The sequence below is a fragment of the Octodon degus genome, unplaced genomic scaffold, assembly GCF_000260255.1.
Source record: "Octodon degus isolate 3935 unplaced genomic scaffold, OctDeg1.0 scaffold00013, whole genome shotgun sequence".
NCBI classification, from domain to species: domain Eukaryota; kingdom Metazoa; phylum Chordata; class Mammalia; order Rodentia; family Octodontidae; genus Octodon; species Octodon degus.
The window spans coordinates 15,961,027-15,988,492 of record NW_004524589.1 but is presented as its reverse complement, the minus strand read 5'-3'; positions in this window follow the sequence as shown (position 1 = coordinate 15,988,492).

The following is a 27,466-nucleotide window of genomic DNA, read 5'->3' as shown; positions in this document are numbered from 1 at the left end:
GGCTCCTGGAACTTGGCAGAAAATCCTACTCGGTGGGCGGGGTGGGGGAGGCACTGCGGAGTGGTGGGGGGCGGCCCAAGGGGCTGGAGAGTGTCCAGCCCACGCTGCGCCTGGGCTGGGTCTGGTCCCGCCGGCGCAGGGTAGCAGGAAACTCTCCGCACACTCACCGGACCTGGGCTAGGACTGGGTCTGGGGGCTTCTGGAACTCGGCAGCTGTATTAATTTTTTAATGCTATATGAGCCTGACTTTTATTTCAAATGAGATGGTTTACAAATATGAATAAATAATGTATATACTTTTATATTTATCTATTTAAGATAACTACCTAATCTAAATATCATTTGAAAACCCTTAAAATATAAACAGCTAAATGTATGGGTGCAAAATATTAGAGTTTCCAAATAGCCTTTCATATTATTCCTAAATATATGCAATCACACATTTCAGCTATTTTATGTGTCAGCAAATGTACATAAGACCAATGGTAGTTCTGTCAAAGTATTTATTAAGATGCTAATGAATTAAAATGTTTATTAAACTGACTATGAAACCTATTTTGAGAAGGATTAATTAGATGCCTAAAAGAGCAGCACACAGTCACCGTCTCCTGGCTTCTCCCTGACCTCGGTTTAACCTGCTGCAGTCTGCTTCAGTGTAAAGCCAGGTGTCTCTGAAAGTTTGCACAAGTAGTGAAAGAAGCTATTTCATGTATCACTGTCTAAATACATACTGGTGTTGCCATCTGTAAAAAACGAAAGTTCTAGCTTTCCATAAAGTAATTTGAAGGCAGGTAATTCAGAGTTGTAACACTGTAATGTTGTATCACTCTGCTGTGTATCACAGCACTAGTGAAGAGAAATGCTAGCTTCTGCCATAAAAGATGTCATTTCCTTCACCCTGGTTTATTATTTTCATCATTAAAACAGGTTGCTAGCCTCTTCTCTGCTTACAGGGTAAGGGAAAAACCAGAGCATGATTTATGCCCAATTTTAGCATTGAAGTAGACTGGAAATAGGAATATAACTTGAAATAAGAATATAAAGGCAGAAAAACCCATTCATTGTTGGTAAGAAAGCAAACTGCTACAGCCATTTGGGAAGATAATGGGCAATTTTTTGAAAAACTAAATCTAGCTTCATGGTGAAATCCAGCAATCGTACTCCCTGGTATTGGCACAGGTGAGGAGGTATTCACTGAAGAATGTATGCCGTCCCAAAGGCACGCCTGTGAAAGTTCGTAGAAAATTTATTCTGAACTACCGCAACGTGGAGCCAACCAATGTGTCAACACAAGGGTTGATCAAAACACACAGTGAATGTTTAGATTAAGTATTCGTTGCAGTGAAAAAAACACATTTTCCTTGAGACACTTATTTCAGTCTTGACAGTTTCTGGAGCAATTCTGGAGGTCCTCTTTCATGAGTATTTTATAGATGTGTGATCAGGAGTGTGCTGAAGTCTGCAGCGGAACGCCTCACAACGTTAAAGGAAGGCTCCTACCAATGCTGCAGTGTCTCCTCGACCACAGTAGTCACTGAACAGGGCACCATATGACTTCTGTCTTTTCCTAAAAGTCAAAGTGACCATGGAAGGTAAAGTAATGTCTTAAGTTTATGTGGGACACCAAGGCAGCCACAGCTGTGCAATTAATAAGTGAATGGATAAGCAGACTGACAATTTCACAGTGCAATTATATTCAGAGATAGAAAGAAATGAGGTATCAACTCAAAAAAACGATATTGAGGATACTTACATAGGTAAATAAAGGTAGCTAAGTTGAAAAGCCTGATTGTAGCTCTACATCGTTCCAGAAAAGATAATGTGGCCTGGAAAGATCTATGCATGCCAGAGGTGCCAGGGAGGTTGACAGAGATGAGTGTTTGGTTGGGATGCTTTCATGGCACATAAGTCCTGTTGTAGATTTATCAATGCCTGCAGTACGTCCAGCACAACCTGAATGCTGGATAAATGCTGGATGGTAATAACATATCAGTAATTATGCCTTAATGCTACCAAAAATTGCCCTGCTATTCTAAGATGTGAACTGTAGGGGAAACTGAGCAGGGCAATGTCTCAGCTACTTTTGACTCATTGCTGGGACAAAATACCTGACACTCAAAACTAAGGAAGAAAGGTTTCTTTAGCTCACAGTTAGTGGAGGTTTCAGTCCATACTCAGCTGGCTCCAGGGCAGAGCAGCCCAAGGTAGAAGGCAGCAGTGAAGAGCAGAGGAAGGAGCAACAGCTGCGGCATCTGTCAAGCCTGTTTCTCCTCCTTCTGCACTGACTGTGAAGACTGGAGCTCCTCTAAGGATTCGGCACAGCAAATCCTTCCTCAACCTCTTTATACATCCTTTTTTTGTGGAGTCACTCTAAGGCAGGCCCTCCATGCCCCAGGGAGGTACCTCCATGCACAGAGGAAGAGCCTTCACTCTAGGTCTTCAAGTGGCAGAGCCCATCCAGCCAAGCTTCTGGCCCTTCAAGTGGACACAGTGTATCCACCACTACAGGCATGTTGGAAGACAGTGGTTCACAAAAGCTCATGAAGCTCCTTATGCTTTTATGTTCTAAGTAATGAAATCTATCATTTATTTTTCAAGTATGTTATATCCCAAAGTACAACTTCATATACTGCATACAGTGGCAAAGGAAGATCTTACTACACAACAATCATGGGTAAATTGGAAGCTTTTTGTTTGTTTGTTTCTTTTTTTTATTTCTTTTTTATTATTTTTTATTTTTCAAAGTTTTATTGATAAACAGATAGCAATGAGACAGTTTCAAATCAAATCGGAAGTACAGTTTCAACAAATAATACACTGCATATATTAGTGGTTAATTGCTGTACAAGATGCGGACTTGTGATCCTATTTACAAACACCATTAGAACAAATCATTCTCTTCATTAAGAGAATGCAACTATATATCTATATGTTTCTTTGTTTGTTTTGAGACATGTCCCTCTATGTGGTTTAGGCTTCATATATATATGAAATCTATAATAAAGAATAGATATTTTACCCAATAATAAGCTTGATAATTGAGCATGTCTTAGGCTACATCAGAAATTCAAAATGAAAATAACATAATTATTTAAAAACATAATATAATTCAATAAATAGTTGAACTCAACTGAAAATACTAAAACTTCACATACACAGGAAAGAAGGAAAACATATTGTTAGGCCACTTGTCAGGTAAAATATGACATACAGTTGTCAAAAAATTTGAAAATGTTATAAAGATACCCCAAACTTTTCCAATCTACACATGCCATCTAGACATTGTGGAGAAGAAAATTCATGAAATATAACCACTCAAGTAAGAATGTAAGTGAAGTCAAATTTTTATTTCAAAATCTGTGAGAACTATACAATATATCAAAATATATCAAAAGATTAAAAACTACAAAACCCTTCCCAAAATGGCATGGTAATGAGATACTCTAATAAAAAAAATCTATTTCTATACTGTGCTGTTTAAAAAGAAAGACTTGGACAAAAATGAAAATGCCATGTGGAGCATAATTCCTTAGTCTCTTCAAGCCACTGATATGGTCTCCTATCAGTCATTTTGATAGTATTATTAAATGAAATAAGATAACTTCCTGAGAAGGGATTTTTTTTATTCACTCAGCATAATGCCTTTGACATTCATTCAAGTTGATATATGTAGTTATTTTCTATTGTTGGGTATTATTCAACTAGTTGGGCATTTAAACATAGTTTGTTTTAAGAATTTATCCATTTGTGTTTATGGAGAGAAGTAATATCTTTTCCTAACCAATTCAAGGGTTCATAGCCAAGACTACTTTAATGAAATACAGATTAAGAGGAAGCCATGACAACTTATTTAACATTTCTTTTATTTGAATGGAAAGCTTCAGAAATGGAGATCTTAAAAAAATCAGAAGCCCTAGGATTTTGGTGCTAGATTTGATGGAAAGCAGACACTTATGCAGAAGAGATGATTGGATGTGCAGGTATGCTGTAGTGATAATAAACTGGAAGAACTTAGGAGGGCTGGATGTTCAGGGTTTTTTGGGTATCTCTATGTTATCAAGAATAAAAATGTTCCTTCTATATAGTTATAGAAACAAATACCTTTTTATGAAAGTTCTCTGGCATGATTCGAGGGAAGAAGGGAAGACACATTTGAAAACAACATCTTTCTTCTGTCTTCTCTTAAATTCCAAGGTCACAATTCTTAGAAGCATGCCATGATCCCAATCATTTTGGTTTAACTTAGGAGTATTACAGAGTACATAATGAATATTTACATGCATAATTTTTAATGAAAATAAATTTTCCCAAGTGCTGGGATTACAGGCATGCGCCACCATGCGCCACCATGCCCAGTCTTAGTCCCATCTCAGCACTCCCTAGGGGCAGGGCTGGCACAGCAGGCTGGGGTCGAACCTCTGATCCCTTGGTCTGCCTGAGCAGGCAATTTAATCCACTGAGTTATTTGGCCAGCCCACAATTATGTTCTTGTTCTTTTCTTATTTTATACTCTTTTATCTTTGTACTTCAACTGGAATAAATTGCACAAATATGCCTATAAATTCAGTGAAGTTTCTTGCCTATTGCATTTAATCTACTGATAATTCATGGAAGACATTCTAAAGTCACATTTTTATATTGTTAATATTTTCTATCTATTCATGCATATTTAAAATTTTTACACTAGATTTTTTATAAGGTTATTTAAAATTAACTTTTTGACTAATACCAACATCTGGTCCCTTTTTATATCTTGTTACATTGATAATGTTATATGTTAAATATAACATATATTATATATGGTTGATTTATTCTAGGTATTTTCCTGTATATGATTTTTAATTTAATTCTAGAAGCTTATTGTACATGAGCAATAAGAACTGGGGCATATTGAAGGATTCAGATTCTAGACTGAAGAAGCGACCCCTGGTGAAATATAATACAATTTGAGGTTGAAAAGGCTGATATTTAAGACTTATTTAAATTTAACAAAGTGTATTACAGATTACCTTTTATGCAAATAATAAGAATAGTGAAGTTAATCAGTTTTAAAGACAATAAGGAAACAAATCATTATCTTTGAAGTGAGGCATAGTAAGAATACATCAAATATTTACCCTTAGAAATGAATCATCTCGGGGCTGGGGATATAGCTCAGTGGCATAAGTGCCAGCCTGGCAAGCGCAAAGTCCTGAGTTCAATCCCCAGTACCGCCAAAAAAAAAAAAAAAAAGAAAAAAAGAATCATCTTAGCATACTGCTAAAGAGTGGCTATGAGGATCTGAATATGTTTGCTCCCCATTTGTGTTTCCCAAGCTGATGATCTTAGGAAGTAAAATCTTTGCCATATAACTCACCATTGAGTAGTGCCCCAAATGGAATCTGTGTGCTGACAAATAACTCTGAGAGACATATCTCCTCCCTTCTATCCCTTGAAGACACACAGCGAGGAAGAGATGTTGGTGAGCGAGAAAAGAGACCCTGAGTCTGCCTTACCCTCTGCTGTCTCTGATTACTCCAGCTGTGTGGCAACTACGTTTTGATTGTGTCTAAGCAAGCTAGCCTATGGTAATTTAGCAGAGCAGCCCAGAAGGATAAGGTATTAGTTGACCCATATTGCCTTTCAATTTGACTATGCCCATTTTGTTACTAACAAGACAGTGGCTGATAATCAGTGCCTAAGTCACAAAAATGTCCTTTTGATGATACAGCACACCACTCATCATCCTGCATAAAGGACTGAACAAGTTTCTGAGAAATAGTCTGGAGCCAAGTGTCCATTTGTTCCAAATGTAGTGTCAGGGCTCTGGACCATGAGTACACATCAGCAAATCCCAGACTGGCAAACTCTAGAAGTCGAGTGCATATGATTTTTAACAGATGTTCTACAGATGTGAAAAGGATACAGGAAACTTTTTTATTAAAAGAAAATAAGGACAATTGCCAGGTCAAAATTGTGAATTAGACAGCATATTTAAGTGACAAAAATATCATAATGTGGAAAGAAATGGCAATTGTAAGCATCAGGACACTGGGTAGTACTTGGAGGACAATTTTGAGATGGAATATGAGGGTCATTCTACAGTTTATGGCTTGGTTATGTTTCTGAATTTTGGAATATTTGCCTCCTTAAGCATAATAGTTAATTAACCTGCACATTTGCTGCTAATAATTTTTGTATCTGGGTTCTATTTTACATTTGAAAAGATATTTTAAGAATAAGGAACGGACCAAATCAAACATCATGCCTTAATAATTCAGAAGGGTACTAGGATACTGTTAGGATAGCAATACATAAAATGAGGACATTTTTCTTTATCTAAACACCACATAACCATGTATTTCATTTCTGATGGTTTCTCCAAAGTCATTCATTTGATGACTGAGGAGATTCTGTTCCCTCACTGCTTTGAATAGTACACTTCTTGCTTATGTATTGTTGGTTGTCATAGATTTCTCCTTTCTCCTGAGTAGGTTGTGATTTATCTCACTACTCTTACACTAAGTCAATTTAGCAACTATCAGTTTTACAGTTGTTTTGAGATATGAGATAAAATGACCTTCACTGAATTGAGCTCTATTCATAAAGTAACTTTTATAAGAATGCTAATTTGTGTGGACCCTTTCATCAGACAAAAGGCATTCAGAACAAACAGTGAACATTTCTCGGACAGAAATTCAGCCAAAGATACTAGTCATTTTTTATGCACTTTATTTTTTTTCTTAAAATCACAGATTGTAGATAATTGCTCCATTCTGATATTACTTAATAGAGACAGATAATAATAATGACAACAGTGATACAGTAAATGTTTATATTATTAATTGGTGAAGATATGTAAATTTTCCTAGGTAAACAACATATGCTAGTACCAGAAAATACTTTAGGCAATACTTCTTCATTTCCATAAATTAAAAAATTGACTATAATTATTTAAAATGAATCAAAATTTCCAAAAATTAGGCCTGGAAATACACAATGTCATTTGCTATTGGTATATATGAAAGAAAGTATGCAAATTGAGTCATAATGCATTAATAGCACTAAACATAAAAGGTCAATCACTTGGAAAGAAAAAATCCAAATTAGACATTACATTCCAACCCTTAGACTTGTAGCCAAAGAATTTTATGAATGAGATACAGATAGTAGAAATAGTTCTCAGGTGCAGTAGTTGCTGCCTGTCACACAAAAGTAAAGATCAGTATGTGTATATTCTTTGTTGCTGCTTGGTATATGCATCTATAAATTTTTTTAAATGCTGTCTTTTTTATAATTATGATTTCTATTAGTTGTATTAATAAGTTTAATGGAAAATGTCATTGTGTTGCCCTTATAGTATTTATTTACTATATTTTTATACAGTAATTATAAAGGTTCATTCTAGTTTAAATTTTCTCCCAATTAGGTATCAGATTCTCAGTTTTCCTGTAGATGGCAGAGTAGTATTCTAAATGTAGCAAGTTTCTTATGTGATAAACATTTTAAACATTTGTGCTGTATTTGTTAGGTTGGTTGGATGTATTTTCTCTCTTCCTACAGCTAAAATAGAACATGTACACCAAGTATATTTGAGTTTCACCAAAATGATACAATAAGATGCAACTAAATATAAGATTTTTAAAAATGAATAAGGTATTGCATCCCTGACGGTGTTTGCAGTGACACAGCTGACATATTTACTTTCACTGAAGAACCATGACAAAACTTTTCCTTTGATGCTGAATATCTTGCCTCCTTGAATAAACTGATGTTCTGTTTTCAGCCTTTACAAGTTGCACTGCAGTCATAATGAAAGGACTCTGAAAAGTTCCTCATGGTAAATTAGTACAACCTGCTGCAGCAGAATTTCTTTTCATGCTTCAAAATAACTGATGTGTAAGAGAAGTCCCCAGTGGTCTGAGGTGGTCATTATTCTGTGTCATGTGTGGACTCTACAAAATATGTACCATCTATTCCTCAGAATTTCCTCCTGCACTAAAGTAAAGCAGCTTTCTACCTCTCTGTGTCCTCTGCAGACCTTGATCTTGAATCTAGTGACTCAGGAACCAAGAAAGCCTTTCCTGTGTACCCCCACTTCTAGTCTGATGGTCTTAATAAGGATGTTTGCATGTCATGTCAACTTTCTCACAATAGGTTTTTGGAGTGGTTTCATTTTTAACTGTATTACATGTGCATTTTATTTTATGCGGTACACATATATTCTTTGTGCTTTCCTAGATAGAGCCAAAATACAGATGCAGATACTATCAAGCATTAACAATAAATTTGGTGAATATGACAACAATACTAATGTTCATAACAAGAAACACAGGCAGATCTTTCCCAGCATAATGAATGTTTGAGAACTACAAGGAGTAACAACAACAAAATGTGCTAACAAAAATGCTAGCTTTGTTTTTCTCTCCCTGAGTCAAATATACCATTTCTATTGCTCAATATCTGGGGAAGACAGAGAAACTATAATTATGATGGGAATCATAATAAAAATTTCTCTAATATACTCACTAAATTAATTCATCACAGGTAGACACTGTGGCCCCAAGTGAAATATTTTTGTCATGGGAAGTCGCACTCTCACACATTTTCATCTAGAGGGGAAAAATCTGCAATGATTCCTAGCAGAATTAATGGAGATAAGATTTTGTATACATGCCAATTTCTCTGTAGGAATAGAAAGTAGCATTACCTGCCTACTTTGCTTTAATGTTCACTTCATTGAAGTTATTTCCTAAGAAAGGCTGAATGGACCATACTGAATGAGAAAGGAAGACACTGTGCAAACCTAGGAAAGCATTTGCTTTCACAGCCAAATTATAAAAATAAAACAGTCTATTGAATATATTATTTCAACAAATAGGATAAGAATGCTTTTGTGTAAAATTTTCAAATATTGAGGATGTATTGTTTGATTCTAATTATAGTATGCAAAATTCTCTATTCTTACTTTATACATTTAGGGATGAGAGTGTTGCATCTGTTTCCATTATAGAATTCATTTCCAATTATTTACACAAATAATTTATAAAATTGTACAATATACATTATTGTTTAATTAGATACATTGTTATATAATCAGAGGTAGTATAGTTTCTGATTTTCAAAAATTATGGTATATAGTAATTACATACGGAGACATTTTACATGGGCCATCATTACAGAGCCCTCTACTGAAATGACTACCTCAGTTGACTAAATTTAGAAACAGACTCTGAGGAATTAGATAACCTGCCTTGGACAAGAGGTAAGTATATTAAGGAGAACTGGACCCTGTAACTTCAGCTTGAAATTTTAGCTTGCTTTCTATTATTCATCATTAATGTAATATTCTACACATCTTCTTCAGGCTGCAGGGCTTGTCTACTTCCCCTCCAGATCACTCAGGTTTGATGAAACAGCAGCCTTCTAAAATAAGCAGAGCCAGAGATTTTATTATGTTTGCTCTGCCTTGTAGCACCGCTTTTTCTCTGATCACTTGTCTTATTAGTTGGTCATACACTGTGAAAAAAGAATGTCCTTTAGTTCTTTGAGGTAGAACCTAAATGTTCCTTTGGAGATTGTGAACTTCACATCTCTAGAGGAAATGTCAGGAAAATTGAAATCTTTATGGTGAGTAAGTAGCATGACCTTTCCATTAGCTTTTCTAACTGGTTAAATCACTCCTAATCTGTATTCTAACTCTACTTATGATGACATTTACCGCTTCTCTCTGAAATTTTCACATTTCACTTAAATCTACAGTATTAGAAATCCATGTAAACATGGGCATTAAATGCTTTTGCTTGCTGGATGTTTTGTTTTAGTTTCCTTTTTATTAGTATATGTTTACCATATATAATAATTACAGTGATCTTGGGGAATTGGTATATACATATGTCTCATCATAATCATGTTCCTTCCTCTTTCCAACCCTGTCATCCCATCTCTAACATCTCCAGATCCCCTTCCTGTCTCCACAAAGTATCTCTCCCTGTTTTCTTCCTCTGTCACTCTTCATATATATACTTAAAAGAAAAGAAGGATTTTCTCTCACCTATAGCTGATTTAATAAAATGTACTTTAGCAATAATTCTTGTTAAGTTTGCAAGGAAACATAGTTCCTGTCTAGGTTACTTTTCTCTTGTGCCTGGGACAAAATATTGGTGCCCAAAATTAAGAAAGCAAAGGTTTCTTTAACACACAGTTAGTTGAGATTTCAGTCCACACTCCACTGGCTCCAAGGCTGCAGAATCTAGCAAGCCTCTCTTCCTTTCACACTGAGTGCAAAGACCAGAACTTCACAGAGGAAGTGCCATCAATTATCCTTCCTCTAGTCCCTTTATATATCTTTTAAGTGCTGAGTCACTCTAGGGAGGGGTGTCCATGGCCTAGGGAGGGGTGTAGAGCTACACACTGTCCACACCCTCTTTTGCACAGGATGAGGATCTTTACTAAGTAAGAACATTTTCTGTCTGCAGGGTTACTTAATTAAACTCCTAAACTTCTCAAGTTGACATAACGTATCAACTACTACAGTTCCAAAAGTGATTTTACTTTTACTTATTACTACATGTTTGAAGTTCAACACTGAGATTCCATCTTTCTGTCTTTCTTTCTTTCTTTCTTTCTTTCTTTCTTTCTTTCTTTCTTTCTTTCTTTCTTTCTTTGTACTGGGGATTGAACTCAGGACCTTGTGCTTGCCAGGCAAGCACTTATTCTATTGAGCTATCTCCCTGTCCCTTGAAATTCAGTCTTAGTCCAGAAAGAATGGCAATCATCAAGAAATAAAACATGATGCTGTGACTCTCATAAAAAATGGAATCTTCCTGCAGTATTGTGGGAATATAAACTAGTACAGCTATTATGGAAAATGTTATGGAGATTTCTCAAAGATCTTCCTCGAAAATTATAAATTCCATAGGAGTCAGCTGGCTTCTTTCTAGGTATCTTCAAAGAGTTTAAGAAAATACATTCCTATGACTCATTCACACCCATGTTTACAGCAGCACATCTCACAATAGTTAAATCCTGGATGCAGCCTATAAAGTCATGAAAACATGATTGGATAAAGAAAATGTGATATCTGAAAGTTATTTAGTAGTACTTTATCTAAATACAGAAAATCTTTATTCTTGAAATTATTTAAGCTTCAGAAAACTCAGCATTCATTTATCAAACTCAGCTTATACATTGGTAAAGAAACTAAATCATTTGATTTATAAGGACTCTCTAGTTTTAAAATTGTATGCTCTTCATGATTCAGTAATTTTAATTACTTTATAATTAAAACTATGCAAATATTCAGTAATATTTATTGAACATCTAATTTCACTGAAATATGAAAAATGTTTCATTTATTCATGTACATTGATACTCACCATTATTTCATTTAAATCAATTACTTTCTTACTATAACAGAGAATGACTTATATTCTTATTTTGTATTCATCAGTTATCTATGGTTAGTGACAATGTGAGTTTATTCTCTGTTAACATATTTTAGAGCTTCAAAATAATATATAGGCTTATTCTTACAATGGAAGATAGGCTTTACATTAACATGTATAAGTAGAGGAAATTTAAAAATATGTATACTTATTACTAAGCTCTATTTTTTTTCTGTTTTTTTTGTTGTTGTTTATTGTTTTGTGGAATGGTGGATTGAACTCAGGACCCTACTCTTGCCAGGCAAACACTTATTCTACTGAGCTGTCTACCTGACCCTAAGCTCTATTTTCTGATGAAAAACTGACAATGATTTTCATTTTCTCTCATATGAAAAAAATAATTCAAGATCAGCTATATTTACCTTGAGAATATTATTCCCTTTTCCCTATATCTATACAGTGATTACATAATACTTTACAAAAGTACATCTCTCTTGTCAGAAGTCTTCATGGAGCCTGCCTGGATACCCTTCTACCTAGGGGTCCAAATACACACAAATAATTTGTGGGCTGTGGTTAGAAATTAAAAGAGGAGAGGTCAATAAAGCTCATTTGTCACCTGGGAAGAGCATGAACACTATTAAGTGTAGAATTAGGAAATTAATTTTACTGTCATCATTGCATATAAGAGATAAAAAAGAAAAAGAGAACTTTATATAAAAGGAGTGAAACAAATTAAAATAAAAAGCAAATAATCATTAACTTTGGTGGGCTTATAGTTTTATTGATTGTATATATCTTATTGTGAAGGTTCTGGGTTCAATCCGCAGTAACACACACACACACACACACACACACACACACACACACACAAATAAATAAATAAAATAAGGATTTCCATTTTGATAATTACATTCTATATCTACATTCTGGTAATTACATTCTATATTCTTATTGTAAGAAAGCAATGTATAGCAACTCTCTTTAAAATATAAATATAATTAAATAGTTACATACATTTTCCACCAGTTTTAGTTTTTTTCCAAAGTGTGACTCAGGTAACTTCAAAAAGTTTGTTTATAGAGCTGCTGGTTTCGACACTGATATTCTGTGAAACTGTTTTGAGGTGAATTGAGATTTCTGTGGTATAAATACTCAAGTCAAGGCCAATTTTAAGCAATGAAGTTGACATCCTCTTAATTTTGCAAAATGTGTAATTGAGAAGAAAAACATAAAATGTGCTCATTTAAGGCTTCCTTCTTCCTTCGTGTAGAGGACCTCTTACATACAGAGATGCAGCTACACAAACTTATGTGAAAATAGAGTTAATTTACTGTTTATAGTACATAGTTTGTCCTGAGTAAATTCTTGAAAATCCATTACCTGTCATCATTTTAATGAATTGTCAAACACTTTTATATTCAAAAGATAAAAACTAATTTTGTCTGCTGCAAACTATGGGCACCACCTTACATAGCAGAATCCAAAGGATGCATCTTTTTTCACAAAGGAGATAAAAGTACTGTATTCTTTCTGAAAGAGAGTCTGAAAAACAAAACACGACACAACATATGAAGTTAAATCTAGGCCCAAGTATTGTTAGGAAAAATGTTTAAAAAATCATCTTGCTCAATATATAGAAATGAGCCTCTGCAATGAACAAAATCCTGAATGCGTATTTCCAATCTAGTAAATTTTCCTAAGAGGTATCATCAATCATATGTGCTCTATTCGAGCAATAATTCAATTGTCTGATGTAAAGTGTGTAGGAAATCATGTTTCTCCCTGTAGTCAGCATTTGCCAATTTCCCAAATATTGTACATGATTATAGTGACTCAGGAGATTTTAGGACAACACAAAATATGATTTGAAGTTTGGAAATAGTGATGAAAAAAGTACTAATTTATCAGTTTTATTAAAAGTTGAATTTTACCTAACTCTGAATATCCTTGTACCCTTGAACTGAAAGAAAAGTTAGCACTCTATGCAGCAGCATAGCTCCAGATGCAGTCCTGAGGGACAGACTATGCTCTAATTATCTACATTCTGTTGAAATTTCTTTTTATGGTGCCTCATATGAGAGCGATGAGTGAAAGAACAATTAATTTTTTTTAAGGAATAGGCAGAGGTTGACATTTGATTTAGAATCACTAAGGGTTATGAAAAGTCACTTGATGATAATATATCTAGCCTCTTTGCAAACTAGTAAATTGACCCTTAGTGAATCTCCCATATAATTTAGACATTAAACTTTATTGGTACTCCAGGGGATCATTTAAAGGCAACTAGTCCTTATAATTGTTAGTACACCAAGTTTAGTACTGTAATTTTAATTTTAATATAAATGTCATAAAAGAGTATAATGTTATGTATCAAAAGTCTGTGACCCTTTTAATTCCATATATTTTTCCATTTTGGAGTGTCATAGGATGTCTGGAAGTTTGATATATAAAAATATTTGAGCTAGACTATGCTATAATTCATTTTAACAATCAAATCAAGGTTAAGTTTTGTGGGACCCAAAGATATCTAACAAGTAGATAGAAACAGATGTTGCTGGCTGAAGCCATAGACTATTCAGGCATTGAGGTTTGTAAGTGTTATACATGCATAAAGATATCTTTGACCTCCATACATCTATCTTTACATGAGAATATTTCTTTTTACTTTGAATTAAGTTCAGCTTAAGAAAAACTTAAGCCATGCCTTTGCATGTGGAAATAATTGCAATAAAATGCACTTATTTGGTAAGAAGAGATATAGTTGATATATTAGTTGATTTCATTGTCATTGAGAAAACCCCTGACACTCCAATTTAAAGGAAGAAATGTTTAGTTTGGCTTACAGTTTGAAGGATTCACTCAATGGTTAGTGGCTTCGAGGAAGTAATAGTATGTTGGAGGGCATAGAAGAAGACATCTTCTCAATCCACAGCAGCCAAGAAGCAGGGCAGAGGGAAGAGGTAGGGACAAAGAATACAGCATTATGAGCCACACCCCAGTGACCCACCACCACGCAGACCCTGCCTCCTAGCAACACAATTAGCTATGGAATGAATGGCTGAATTTTGGAGTGCCCCTCTGACTCTGCAAACACATGAGACTTTTGAGCAAAGACTTTCGATCTAAACCATAACATACATTATTATATGTAGTACCTCATGGGGTTTTTGCTTGCTTCATGATATAGTTATCTTTCTTTTTTTCTATACCATTACTCTTGATGGTTAATTAAATACATAAATTGGGGCCTTGGAGTAGAAAAATAATTCTAGCTACATACTCTTATGTATCACCTTACTATAAGTGCTATACACGCATAAAGATATCTCTGATTATCATTCATCTGTCTTTACATGAGAATATTTCTTTTGAATTAGACACTTTTTCTCTCTTGAGAGTTGTTTTAACCTAAAATACAAAATTAAATTTGTGAAAGAAATCAATAGGCTCTCATATACAAAAAGAAGAGGCATAAATATTTTTGAGTAGTAGCTGAGTAGTTAATTTACAAAAGATAGCTTAAAAGAGTAAAGCATATGCATAAGTTATGGCTGAAGTTATGAAGTAGACACTTTGTAGGCAAGGCATTTGCATTTTTCTCCATAAATTAAAGTTATCATTATGTGAGAATTTTAGAATCTTTCATTTAGTTACAAGTAACCATATAAAATGATAACAGTTACGTTTTTCAAGTACTTACCATGTCTGAGATATTTTTCCAAGACATTCACATACATTAACTCACTGAGGCTTCATGACAACCCTTGGGTGAGTATTTCTGTTACTCTGTTTTTTACTTAATACATAAAAACAAAACAGAGATGGGTCAAGCTATTTGTTCCAGGCCTTATAGTTTGTTTTTTTAAAAAATAATTTTATTGAGAAACAAATAGCAATGAGACAGTTTCAAAACTGATTAGTAGAACAGTTTCAGTAATTAACATACTGCATATTGCAGTCTTCTTTGTGGTTATTCATAGTATAAGATGCAGACATGATATCCTGTCCACAAACACTATTATTACAAATCTCTTTCTTCCCTGAACCGGGAGAAAGTAGCTGTATATCTTTTCTAGGTATTTTGAATACACAGATACAAAATGGTCTTATAGGTAATTCATATCCAAACTCACACATTAACTACATTGCTACTGAGTATTTTATTGCTACCATTCATAGTACAAGATGCAGTCATGATATCCTGTCCACAAACACTATTAGTACAAATCTCTCTCTTCCCTGAACCAAGAGAAAGTAGCCACAAATATCCTTGACTTGTTACTGCAATTCCAGGGATGAAAAGTAGACTCTTGGATATATAGTTAACACTACTTGCATTTGCAAAAATTAAAATGGTGATTGACCTTTAAATTCCAAAGGGTACACTTTTAGGCAAAAACAATTTAAAGGTACAAAAGCACAAATGTGTCTGAATTCTTAACACTTGTGCAGCCCCACTTGTCATCTATATTGAATTTGAGATGTACGTGTTTGCTTAAGTAGTGGATGATGTAATGGTTGAATTTATCCCATGTTGATTCCTTTCTTTACTAGAGGTCATTTGCCTGTTTTATTGCTATTGTTCATTGATTTCCAAGTACAAGGTAAATTTTATACTACATGCTAGAGATATACAAACTAACATATGAACTCATTCTCATATACCTCGAAGTTCAGGGCAAAAAGAAAAAAATAGAATAGATAGGAAAAAAGAACTGCTGAATATGTCCTTACCAAAGTTTCTCTAAGAATTTTATAGGAGAATACTGAGGACTTCAAGCTTAGTCTTTTTTTGTGTATTTGGTACAGGGTTTCGCTATGTAGATCAGACTAGTTTCATAGTCCTGTTTTCAGCCTCCCCAGTGCTAGGATTACAGGAATGCGCCACCACGCCCAGACTTGGTCCCCTGCTCAGCATGCCTGATGGTGGGACCAGAGCAACATATGGTACCAGGGATCGAAATCCCGGTCCCTGCACTTGCCTAAGCAGGTGCTTAGTCTGCTGAGCTATCTTGCTGACCCTTATGCTTAGTCTTTCTGTTTTAGAAAATATTTACATAGTGAGTAATCATGAAATGGAAAAGAGATTTCCTCCTGGCCAGGGTTGACAGTTTTGACCTTGTCAAACCACATGAAAGTGAATGAGATTCACAAAACAGAGTTAGGCTATCAGTGAAATCATAAATAGTGTACCAGAATCCATGAGCAATTCAAAGAAATATCCATAAATAGAAAGGCAAATTCAGCTCTGGGGGTTCATAGTGACGTAATGTAGAAAATTCTCCTATACTGTATTTTCTGTTGCTGGAACTCTGGTTTTAAAATTAAAGTATACTTCTCTAAACAGATAAACATTAAATTACTGCAAGTATCAAACAAAGAACTGGGCAACCTGATATGCTCACAAGTAATTTGATCAAAGAAGTAACTCCATGATATTAAAAAAAGAAACTCTAGTGTTAGGAAAACAAAGTTTTGTCCATGAGGATTTACACTAAAAATTTCAACTTGGCATCTGGCAAATAAAACAAAAATAAATAACACACTGAAGAGATTTCCTTCAAGAAATGTTTCTTTCCCCTCGGGTCATCTTGTCTAATGCCTTTGCCTATTATGCATCAATGGTGTCTCATAAATAAGATACATCAGGACAGAAATGAAAGCTTTGTTAGTTAGCTCTTTGCTAGTTAGCTTTTTCCCTCACCATTCATCTTCCACAATTCTAAAGAGAATAATAAAATGTGGTTCTCTAATTAGGAAAAGATTTTAAAAATTTGTTTTGGATTGTATGAACTGCTGACATTTTCCGTTTACATTTAAAAAACGACCATGGCAATTACTAAGGCTTTGAGTAAGCTCATTGGTGAACAAATACACCAGAACAAAGCCAAATAAGCTTAAGAAGTCAGAGCCCCGGTTTCTCAGTAATAGCTCAATTATATTTTCAATGAAAAATATTTTCTGCAAGTCTTGCACACCAGTCATTATTTAGCATAATTCTGTAACAGCTTGAGGGAACTACAGGATCCTCAGGGCGGTTTACTAGGAAAGAATGACACATGCTCTTATACAGTTGGAGACAGGTGGGCATTTATCCTCACAGGGAACTGGGAGGAAGTATTCCGTTCTACTCAGTAGTCTTAACTGTCCTGACATTGTTCAGATTTCTAGAGAAAGACACGGATATAATTTTGAACAAATATTTATTTGAGTCCAGTGGGAAATTACAGACTATAAATCTTACCTAAAATATAGTAGCACAAGCAATGAAAGTCAACTTTACGAATGTATGCTGTTATTCTTTTATTGTAGTCGGTATTGTACATTTTATTTCGAAGGTGCTTACCTACTGTTTGATATAAGAGACTGTAAGAATGACAGGCAAGCCGATTGTAAAACACATGGGCCAGCTCTGGAATTAACTGGCATTAGGAATAGTTAAAAGCATTTGGAACTCTTTGATACAGCCAAGAGGCACCCTCAAAAGGCAAGGACAAGAGTTTCCATGGCAGTTGATACTGAAATCATGCATCTCTGTAGGCTGAGCACAGACAACACGACATTCTAAGGGGTGAAAGCTCTGCTCAGAGACCCCTGGTTATTTCCCTTACATGAGGGAGGTGGACTAAACCAATTTGTCCATTTGTTATACAGTAGAAGGTGCAAGGAGGTATAAATGTAGAATAAATTTGGATCTAAGGAGCAGAGAGAAGGCTCGGTTGTGAGTGTTGTAGGTCTTTGTTCTAACCCTATATAACAGCATCTAGAAGATTGGAGATTTTTGTCACTTGTGCTCTGAAAGGTGAGGTGCTCTGACCTTAGCATTATTTCTGAGAACAAAAGAAAATGTTGTGCCTCTGGACACAATAATGAGGGGAAAGTTTACAAAGTAGAATGAAAGTTTAAGCCAGTAGCAGCGACTTTGGACTATAAGCCACCTTCTGGGTGTGAAAGCCATGACCTGAAGAATAAAATGTGATGATGTAGTGTGATAATTCTTATGATGAGATTAGTAATGTTAGCTAAGGATAGTTTTATCTACATTATTCTCTCAAAAGTTTTGGAGAAAAATAAGAACTCAGAAACTTGAGCTGTATCCTGTATTTAATAACATTTAATTAAAAATAAATATTAATAATTATAACTATTCCTAAAATATTAAAAGAAATTCAATTAGATCCTACAAAGAAGGGGATAAATATACAATTATATTGGGAGTTTATTTTAAAAAAGATTGTTTTAATTTATTAAATTACCAAAACAATTACCATTTCAGATTTGATAAATAGTATTTTCTACTTAAAGGAAGAGCCAACCAGGCTTTATATAACTGAAGAGATTTTCACACTTCAATATTTCTTTAACAAGATATTTTTAATGTCTACAGTTAAAACAGTGAACAAAATAAACATTGTTTCTATGTACACTGGGATAATTCTCACATAAGTGAGTGAAAAAATTTAATCACGTAATTAATATTATGTGGAACATATTTTTATGGAACAAACACAAGAACAATAAATAGATTAGACTAGAGCAGTCATGGCAAACCTTTTCAAGGCTGAGCGGCCAAACAGCAATACCAAATCCACTTATTTATGTCAAAGTGCCAACACTGCATTTAAACCAAAATACAGAGGTTTTAGTTTAGAAAAACATAATGATTATACTATGCTGGATTGCTGTGGTGAGTTGTCTCAAGTGCCACCAGAAGAGGTCTGCGTGCTCAGAAGCACATGCGAGTTTGTCACCACTGGATTGGAGGACAGAGATCCCTAAAGAAGGAATATTGAAACTGAGACGAATGTGTGATAAGGGACCACAATGAAGCAGGGATGCCATTTCAGGGGAAATAATGGCAGAAAAGGTTGGATTATTTGAAGACCAGAAAACAAATCAGAATTGTAGCAGAAGAAAATGCAAATTAGGGAAGAACATATATATATATATATATATATATATATATATATATATATATATATTATGTCACTCTATATGATATATAACATATATATATGAATATATATATATATATATATATATATACATATTTTTAGAAAAAGACTTCTGATCATAATGAGCAGAAGAAATTAGTACAGTGAGCACAAAGCCTTAAAGCGCCACTGATGCCAGGACACCTGTTTCTGTGTCACTCAAATTGCTGCTCCTTTTTTTCACCTTCTTTTTCATCAAATTTAGAAAAATTCTAGAAATACAAAAAAGGACAAAAAGAAATAAGGTCTACCATTTTTTTTTTTTTTACAAGACATAATGAGAATTGCCAGTTTGGATTGCATGGTTAATATTTTTATCTATGCAATTTTATTTTTCTTCTTCTCTCTTGTTCTCATTTATTACCTTTTTTTAAAGAAAAAACAAACATTTACTTGAGAGACAGGATAGCAATAATTGATATGACATGACAAGTAGTACGTATTTATTTATTTATTTATTTATTTTTTATTTATTATTTGAGAGAGAGAGAGAGAGAGAGAGAGAGAGAGAGAGAGAGAGAGAGAGAGAGTGTGGTGTGTGTGTGGCCAGCTCAGCCCACCAGGGGGCGGGGCCAGCTGGCATGTGGTGCTGGGGGATTGAACCGCGGTCCCTGATGCCTTGCCAAGCTTGTTCTAAGTAGGTGCTCTAGACCACTGAGCCATCTCTCCAGCCCCAAGTAGTACGTATTTAGAAGACCAGAATGACAGGCATTCCGAGTGTGGCCCTACTATTACACATTGCTATCTTCAGCACAGTTGCTAGTTCACAGGAGTCAGCATATATAGTTAATCAGGGTGAGAATCCTACCAATTAACTGCTAGTTTCAAAAACCTGCAGAAAATTCTCAGGATCAATGCCTTAACCATCTTGTGTATATAAATGTATGGCTTTGCCCCTGTCATGTTTCCTAGCTTTTCTCCTTGCCCTCTCTTCATTGTTTAATCCTCAAGTTCTCACTTTCCTTTTAACTGTTATACCTATTTGTATTTGTTCTTCTGAGTTCTTACATTAGGGAGACTATATGTTATTTACATATGTGGGTCTGGTTTATTTCACTTATGAGTATATCTTTAAGTGGCATCCACTTAAATATAAAGGCTTCAAGTTTATCATTCTTTATAGCTGAGAAATACTCCGTTGTATAAAAATACCACATCTTTTTCATCCATTACTCAGATGACAGGCATCAAGGTTGTTTCCAAGATTTGTTTATCACAAATTGTACTGCTATAAACATAGGTACACATATATCATTATGCTATGACGTTTTTAGTTCCTCTGGGAAAATTCCCAGTAGGGGGATAACTGCTTTCAATGGGATTTCCAGTTCTAGTTTTTTAAGGATTCTCCAGACTGATTTTCATAATGGTTGCAGCAGTCTACATTCCCACCAGCAGTGTAGAAGGGTTCATTTTTCCCCACAGATTCTCCAACATTTGTTGTTGGTCGATTTCTTTATGATAGCCATTCTTTCTGGAGTGAGATGCTATCTCACTGTTGTTCTAATTTGCATTTCATGGGTGGCTAGTGATGTGGAGCATTTTTTCATATATTTATTCGCTTCTTTAATATCATTCTCTGAGAAGTGTTTGTTCATCTCGGATGCACATTTCTGGATTGGGTCTTCAAATTTTGGGGTCAAAATGTTTTTTAGTTTTTATAAATTCTAGAGAGCAAACATTTGTCTGAGTGCTTATTAGTTAAGATTGTTTTCACATTTGTGGGTTGTCTTTTTACTTTGTTGGTAATTTCTTTTGCTGTGCAAATACTTCTCAATAAGAGGTGGTCACAGTTGTTAATTCTTTTGAATGTTACCTGTGCGATTTGATTTTTGTTCATGAACTCTTTTCCTACCTCTATGTCTTCAAGAGTTTCTCCTAATTTCTCTTCCAGGAGATTTAGTGTTTCTGTTTTAATGTTCAGATCTTTATATCGTTAATCCATTTTGACTTTAGCTTAGTGCATGGACAGATCTGGGTCAAGTTTTAGTTTTTGGCATGTAGAGGGCCAGTTTTTCCAGCACCATTTGTTAAAAAGGCTATCTTTCTTTCATTAACCATGTTTGGGCTCTTTCTCAAAGATAAGTTATCTGTGTGTGTTTGTAGAGGCCTCTGCATCTTCTAATCTATTCCATTGATTCTCAGGTCTATTCTATTGCCAATACCATACTGATTTTATCACAGTAGGTTTGTAGTATAATTTCAAGTCAGGGATTGTAATGCCTCCTGCTTTGTCTTTATTGCCCAGGATTGCCTTTGCTATTTTAGGTTTTTTTCTGGTTCCAAATAAATTTTAGGGATGATTTCTCTAGGTCTGTGAGGTATGTATGTGGTATTTTAATAGGGATTGCATTAAATCTGTACAGCAATTTTGGGAATATGACCATCTTCACAATGTTGGCTCTTCCTATCCAGGAGCATGGAATATCTTTCCATTATCTGAAAACCTCTATGATCACCTTTTTCAGAGTACTGTGATTTTCCATGAATAGATCTTTGACTTCTTTAGTTAGATTAATTCCTTCATTTTCTGCACTGCTATTTTAAAAGGTATTGTTTCTTTAAGTTCCCTCTCAGTGTGTTTGTTATTTGTGTAGAGGAATGCTATTGACTTTTGGGTAGTGACTTTGTATCCTGTTATGCTACTGAATTTGTGTATTAATTCTAGTAGCTTCTTGGTAGTCTTTTGGGGCTTCCAATTAAGTATCATATCATCTGGAAACAATGACAGTTTAACTTTTTCTTCACCTATTCTTATTCACTTTATTTCTCTCTCTTGTCTAATGGTTCTAGCCAATAATTACAGAACTATATTTAATAGAAGTGGTGATAGAGGACATCCTTGTCTTGTACCAGGTTCGAGAGTAAAAGATTTCAGTTTTTCCCCATGTAGAATTATGTTAGCTGTTGATTGTCACAGATGGCTTTTATCAGATTGAAGTAAAGACCTTCTATTCCAATTTTCTGTAGAACTTTGAACATGAATGTGTTTTGGACTTTGTCAACAGCCTTTTCTGCATCGATTGACATAATCATGTAGTTCTTAGCCTTGGCTTTATTGATATAGTGTATTACATTTTTAGATTTGTGTATATTGAACCATCCTTGCATCCCTGGTATGAATCACATCAGGTCATGGTGTATAATCTTTTTGATGATTTGCTGTATTTTATTTGTTAGGACTTTACTGAGGATTTTTGCATCTATGATCATGAGGGAGACTGGCCTGTAGTTCTCTTTTTTAGTTATATCTTTCCCTAGTTTTGGTATCATTATAACACTTGCCTCAAGGAACGATTTTCACATGATTTCTTCCATTTAAGTTCATTAAAGAGTTTGAGGAGTATAGGGATTATATCTTCAATAAATTTCTTGCAGAATTCAGCTGTGAATCCAGCCAGAGCTGGACTTGTGTTTGTCGGTAGGATTTTTATTAGATCTCATATTTCATTGGCTGTTATTGCATAATTGAGAGTTGTTATACATTCTTGATTCAGTTTTGGTAATTTTTACCTTTCTAGGAATCTGTCCATTTCATCTATGTCTTCTTTTCTGTGAGTGTAAAGATTCTCAAAGCAGCTATTGATAATGTTCTCAATTTCCACTGGATCAGTGGTACTTACATACTTTTTATTCCTTATCGCTTGTATTTGAATTTGTTGTTTCCTCTTTTTGATGAGGTTAGCATGAGGCTTATAAATTTTATTTAATCTTTCAAAAACCAGCTTTTTGATTCATTAATTCTTTGAACTATTTTCATTTCAATTGAACTAATTTCTGCTCTAATTTTTATAAATTCTTCCCATCTTTGGGCTTTGGGTTTGGTTTGCTCTTCCTTTTATAGATGTTAGAGGTGCAGCTTTAGGGGCTTTATTTGTTCTCATTCCTAATGTGTGAGGTCACAGGTATAAATTTCCCTCTATGAGTGGCTTTCATCGCATCAAATAAATTCCAATAATTTTTGCTAGTATTTTCATTAAATTGTAGATATTGTTCAGTTTCCTGTTTAGTTTCATTTGTGATCTATTGGTTGCTGAGTAGGGTGTTGCTTAATTTTAATGTATTTATGTTTTTTCTGGTTTCTTTTGTGGTTTACTTCCAGTTTCATTGCACTGTGGTCAGATGATATGCATGGGATAATTTCTGTTCTCTTGCATATACTTAAGCGTGACCTATGGACTACTATGTAGTCTATTTTAGAAAATGACCCATGTGCAGCTGAAAAAAATGTGTATTCAGTTGTGGTTGGGTGGAACACTCTGTATATGTCCACCAAGTCCATTTGTTCCAAGCTCTGGTTCAGTTCTGCTACTTCTTTGCTAATTTTTTGTCTGCTTGACCTATCTTTTTGGGATAAAGGGGTGTTAAGTTTTCTCGTTAAGATTATGGTATTGGATATTAGATTTTTCATGTCCATTAAAATTTGTCTTATATAGTTGCTTGTTCCCATGTTTGGTGCAATTATATTTATGAGTATTACCTCTTCCTCTTGAATATTTCCCCTAACTAGTATATAGTGACCTTTTTTTTTTTTTTCTTTTGATCATTCTTGGTTTGAAGTTGAGACTGCCTGAGAATAGGATTGATACCCCTGCTTTTTTCTGAGGTGCTGGGGCATGTAGTATTGTTTTCCATCCTCTGACTTTCAGCCTGTGAATTTCTTTGTGAGTCAAGTGTGTTTCTTGTATGCAGAATATTGTTGGATTTTATTTCTTAATCTACTGTGCCAGTCATTTTCTTTTAATTGGTGAGTTGATTTCATTTACATTGATCATTGTAATTGAGATGTATTGAATTATGATTGACATGTTATCTACCTGCTGTTGCTTACTGCTTTTTCTCCTGTGTTTGATTGATTGTCCTATTTAGTCAGTTCCTTCTGTTCTGTTTCATGGAGTTCTGATCATTTTTTTCCCTCACTGGAATATCTTTTAGTAGTCTATGAGGGTTGTCTTTGTCGTCATGAATCTTTTCAGTTTTTGCATGTCATTAAAGTATTTTACTTCTCCATCAAACTTAAAAGACAGTTTTTCTGGGTATAGTAGTCTGGGCTGGAATTTGTTTTCATAAAGGACTTGAAGTACTTTGCTCCATGCTCTTCTTGATTTCACAGTTTATGAAGAGAAGTCTGCCATTATTCTGATTGGTTTTCCTTTAAATGTGATCTGTTTCTTTTCTCAGGTGGCTATCAGTATATTGTCCTTGTGCTGGATTTCTGGGATCTTGACTATTACATGTCTCAGTGTGTTTTTAATTGGGTTGGGGTTTCTTGGCATTCTGTATGCTTCGGTTACCTGAATGTCCAATTGTTTCCCCATATTTGAGAAGGTTTCTGCTAGTACTTCTTCCCATATTCTTTTTATATCATTTGTATTGACTCCATCTTTCTCATTGATGCTTATTTGTCTCACATTTTTCATCTTTGCATCGTCTTGCAGGTGATGATGGATTATTTTTTCCTGCATCCTACTTGTTTTTAAGAGATCCTTTCTTACCTTTTCACTAGCTGCACCAGAGTCTTCAGATCTGAAACTTTGTCTTCATTCTCACTCAAACGGTTTTGCAGGCTTATGATTGAGATTTTAAGTTCCTCTATATCTCTTTGTCTCTGCTTCTTGAGATCTATTTCTTTCCCGTATTGCTCATTCAAGGAATCTGTCATTTTTCTAATCTCCTCTATTTTTTAATCAATGTCTTCTTTATAAGTAGTTGTTAATTCTTTTACTGCAGAGTTTTTTTCAGATTGGGTTTACTCCATATGTTTCTGCATTTGATTCCTTACCTCAGATGTTATGAATTCAGAGATTTCTTTTTATATTTCAGAAATTAATTCTGCTCTGAGTTCCTCTATACCTTTCTGCTGTTGTTTCTTTACTTCTGAAGCTATTAATTCATACATTTGAGCTGAGCTAGTGTCCTCTGCATTTTTTCTGGGTGGGCTCGAGACCTGAGATTTTATTTTGTGCCTTCTTTTTGTCGTTTCTTATAGCACTGACTTCTGTCCTTTGTTGTAGAGCTTTGGTGCAGTTATAACCTTAGCACCTAGTGAAATTCAGGTGCAGATCTACTAAGTTTGAGTTCATCCAGTTGTTCCTGGCTTGGGTCTGTCTCTGTGCTGAGATCCTTTCTGCTGCAGCCCTTGGAAGTGAACCTGTTGTGCCCCTCTTGCAAGATGTTCTGCTCCTGGATTAGCTGGGGGTTTCTGGCACCTAGCCTCTCTGCAGAGACTTCAGCTGCAGAGTTTCACCTTAGGCCTGTATGCCAGGCCTGGGCTGGGTCTCGAGGAATCCAGAGAGCAGGACAGAATGACTCACTGTTAAGTGGGCCTAGGATGGGTCTGGAGTGATCCAGCAGGCAAAGGGGAGTTTAGAAGCTCTCCCACACACTCACTGAGCCTGGGCCTGTGTTGGTTCTGGAAGGGTTTGAAGGGGTCCCAAGAGTATGGCTAAAGGTCTATTTTTTTAAAGCTGACCACTGACCTATAGTATTAAAATAATAGTTATTGTGCTACATTTCAAGTGCACCCTAATAGCTAGAAATAAAACATTAAATGGCACATTCTCTAAAATTGCCATGTAGGTATGAAATTACCTGTTTATTTCGAAGTACAATTTCAACTTTGTAGTTCCACAAAGTTTTTAATCTAGTAGAGTAATGTCTTCAGACATTAAGTTGAGGATTCCTAAAGATGAAGTTTCTTTCTCTTTCTTTCTTTCTTTCTTTCTTTCTTTCTTTCTTTCTTTCTTTCTTTCTTTCTTTCTTCTTTTTGAACCACGGGTTGAACTCAGAACCTTGAACTTGCTAGGCAGGTAATTATACTAGTAAGCTATCTCCCTAGCACACAATTTTCTTTAGAGAAAGCAATTATAAAGTTTTGTATTTCTTGGCACTTGACATTGGGAGTTTAGAAAAATGCTTTCTATTTAACTCAGATCAACTGAGCTGCTTACTGTTCTGACAAATTCTGTGGGTTGGAGGAAGTATGGATGGGGGTGACTCATGGTTTGGTAATCAAAGGTGAAAAGTGACAACTCTTGGTATGAAGGTAGACAAGAGAGGGACAAAGAGAGAAAGAAAATGTTAATGATTATCTCAGTTTGTGAGCAGTGGAACAGATGAAGGAATGCTTTATATAAGGTTAGCTATAGGTCTCAGTGGGAATAGTTATCTTCTGTAAGTTTTAAACATTTCATGAAAAGAATGCTTGAGAAATTGGGGTGTTACTACAGTATAGATGGTTGCATGCTCTAGGTGTGAGAGAAAGAATTAGTCATTCTCATCCCTTATAAATAAATGAACTGAGAAGTTTCAAGTGAAGATATACAAGAGGAACCAAAATACTACTCAGAAGAGAAGGAAGGAACTTTGGACACCCATTAAGTACAGACAACTTTAGACCAATGCTGGTAACCTTGGAAAACATAGAATAAATTTATAAAAAAGAGATGTCAAATGGAATTCATTTTCCATGTAAATTGTATACATTGTCTCTCATTCTATTTTTTGTGCATTTCCTTATCAATGCCTATAAATTATTTATCATTATTGTTATTATTACTTTTTAATATATTTAGTACAGGGTCTACAGGGTCTCAATATATAGATTGGACTTGTAGTGATCTTCCTTTTTCCAGCCTTCCAAGCACTTGGATTATAGGCAGGCACCGCCATGCCAAGTGTCAGTCGCCATGTCAGCACGCCCCAGGGGTGGGGTCAGCATGGCAGGCCCAGTGATCAAACCCCCATCCCTTGTGTCTGCCTAAACAAGCACTTTAATCTGCTGAGCTTTCTGGCCAGCCCTTTCTTTAAGAAAGGGCTGGCCAGAAAGCTGGGGATCAAATATGCTCATGCTAAGCATGTGCTCTACTGCTGAGCTGCACCCCCAGGCCACATCATACATTTTAATACTTATTTCACCTCGCTACTTTGCAAACATTGTCACACTGATGATCATTTGCCTATTTGCATTCATTATTCTTTTTATTGATAATGTACTTTATAGAGCTTCTTTTGTTCCTAGAAAACAAATTCAGCAGAGAATACTCCCATATGCTCTTTTCTCCTTCCTACCTTTTAAAGTTTCCTCTATTATGAACTCTTGTG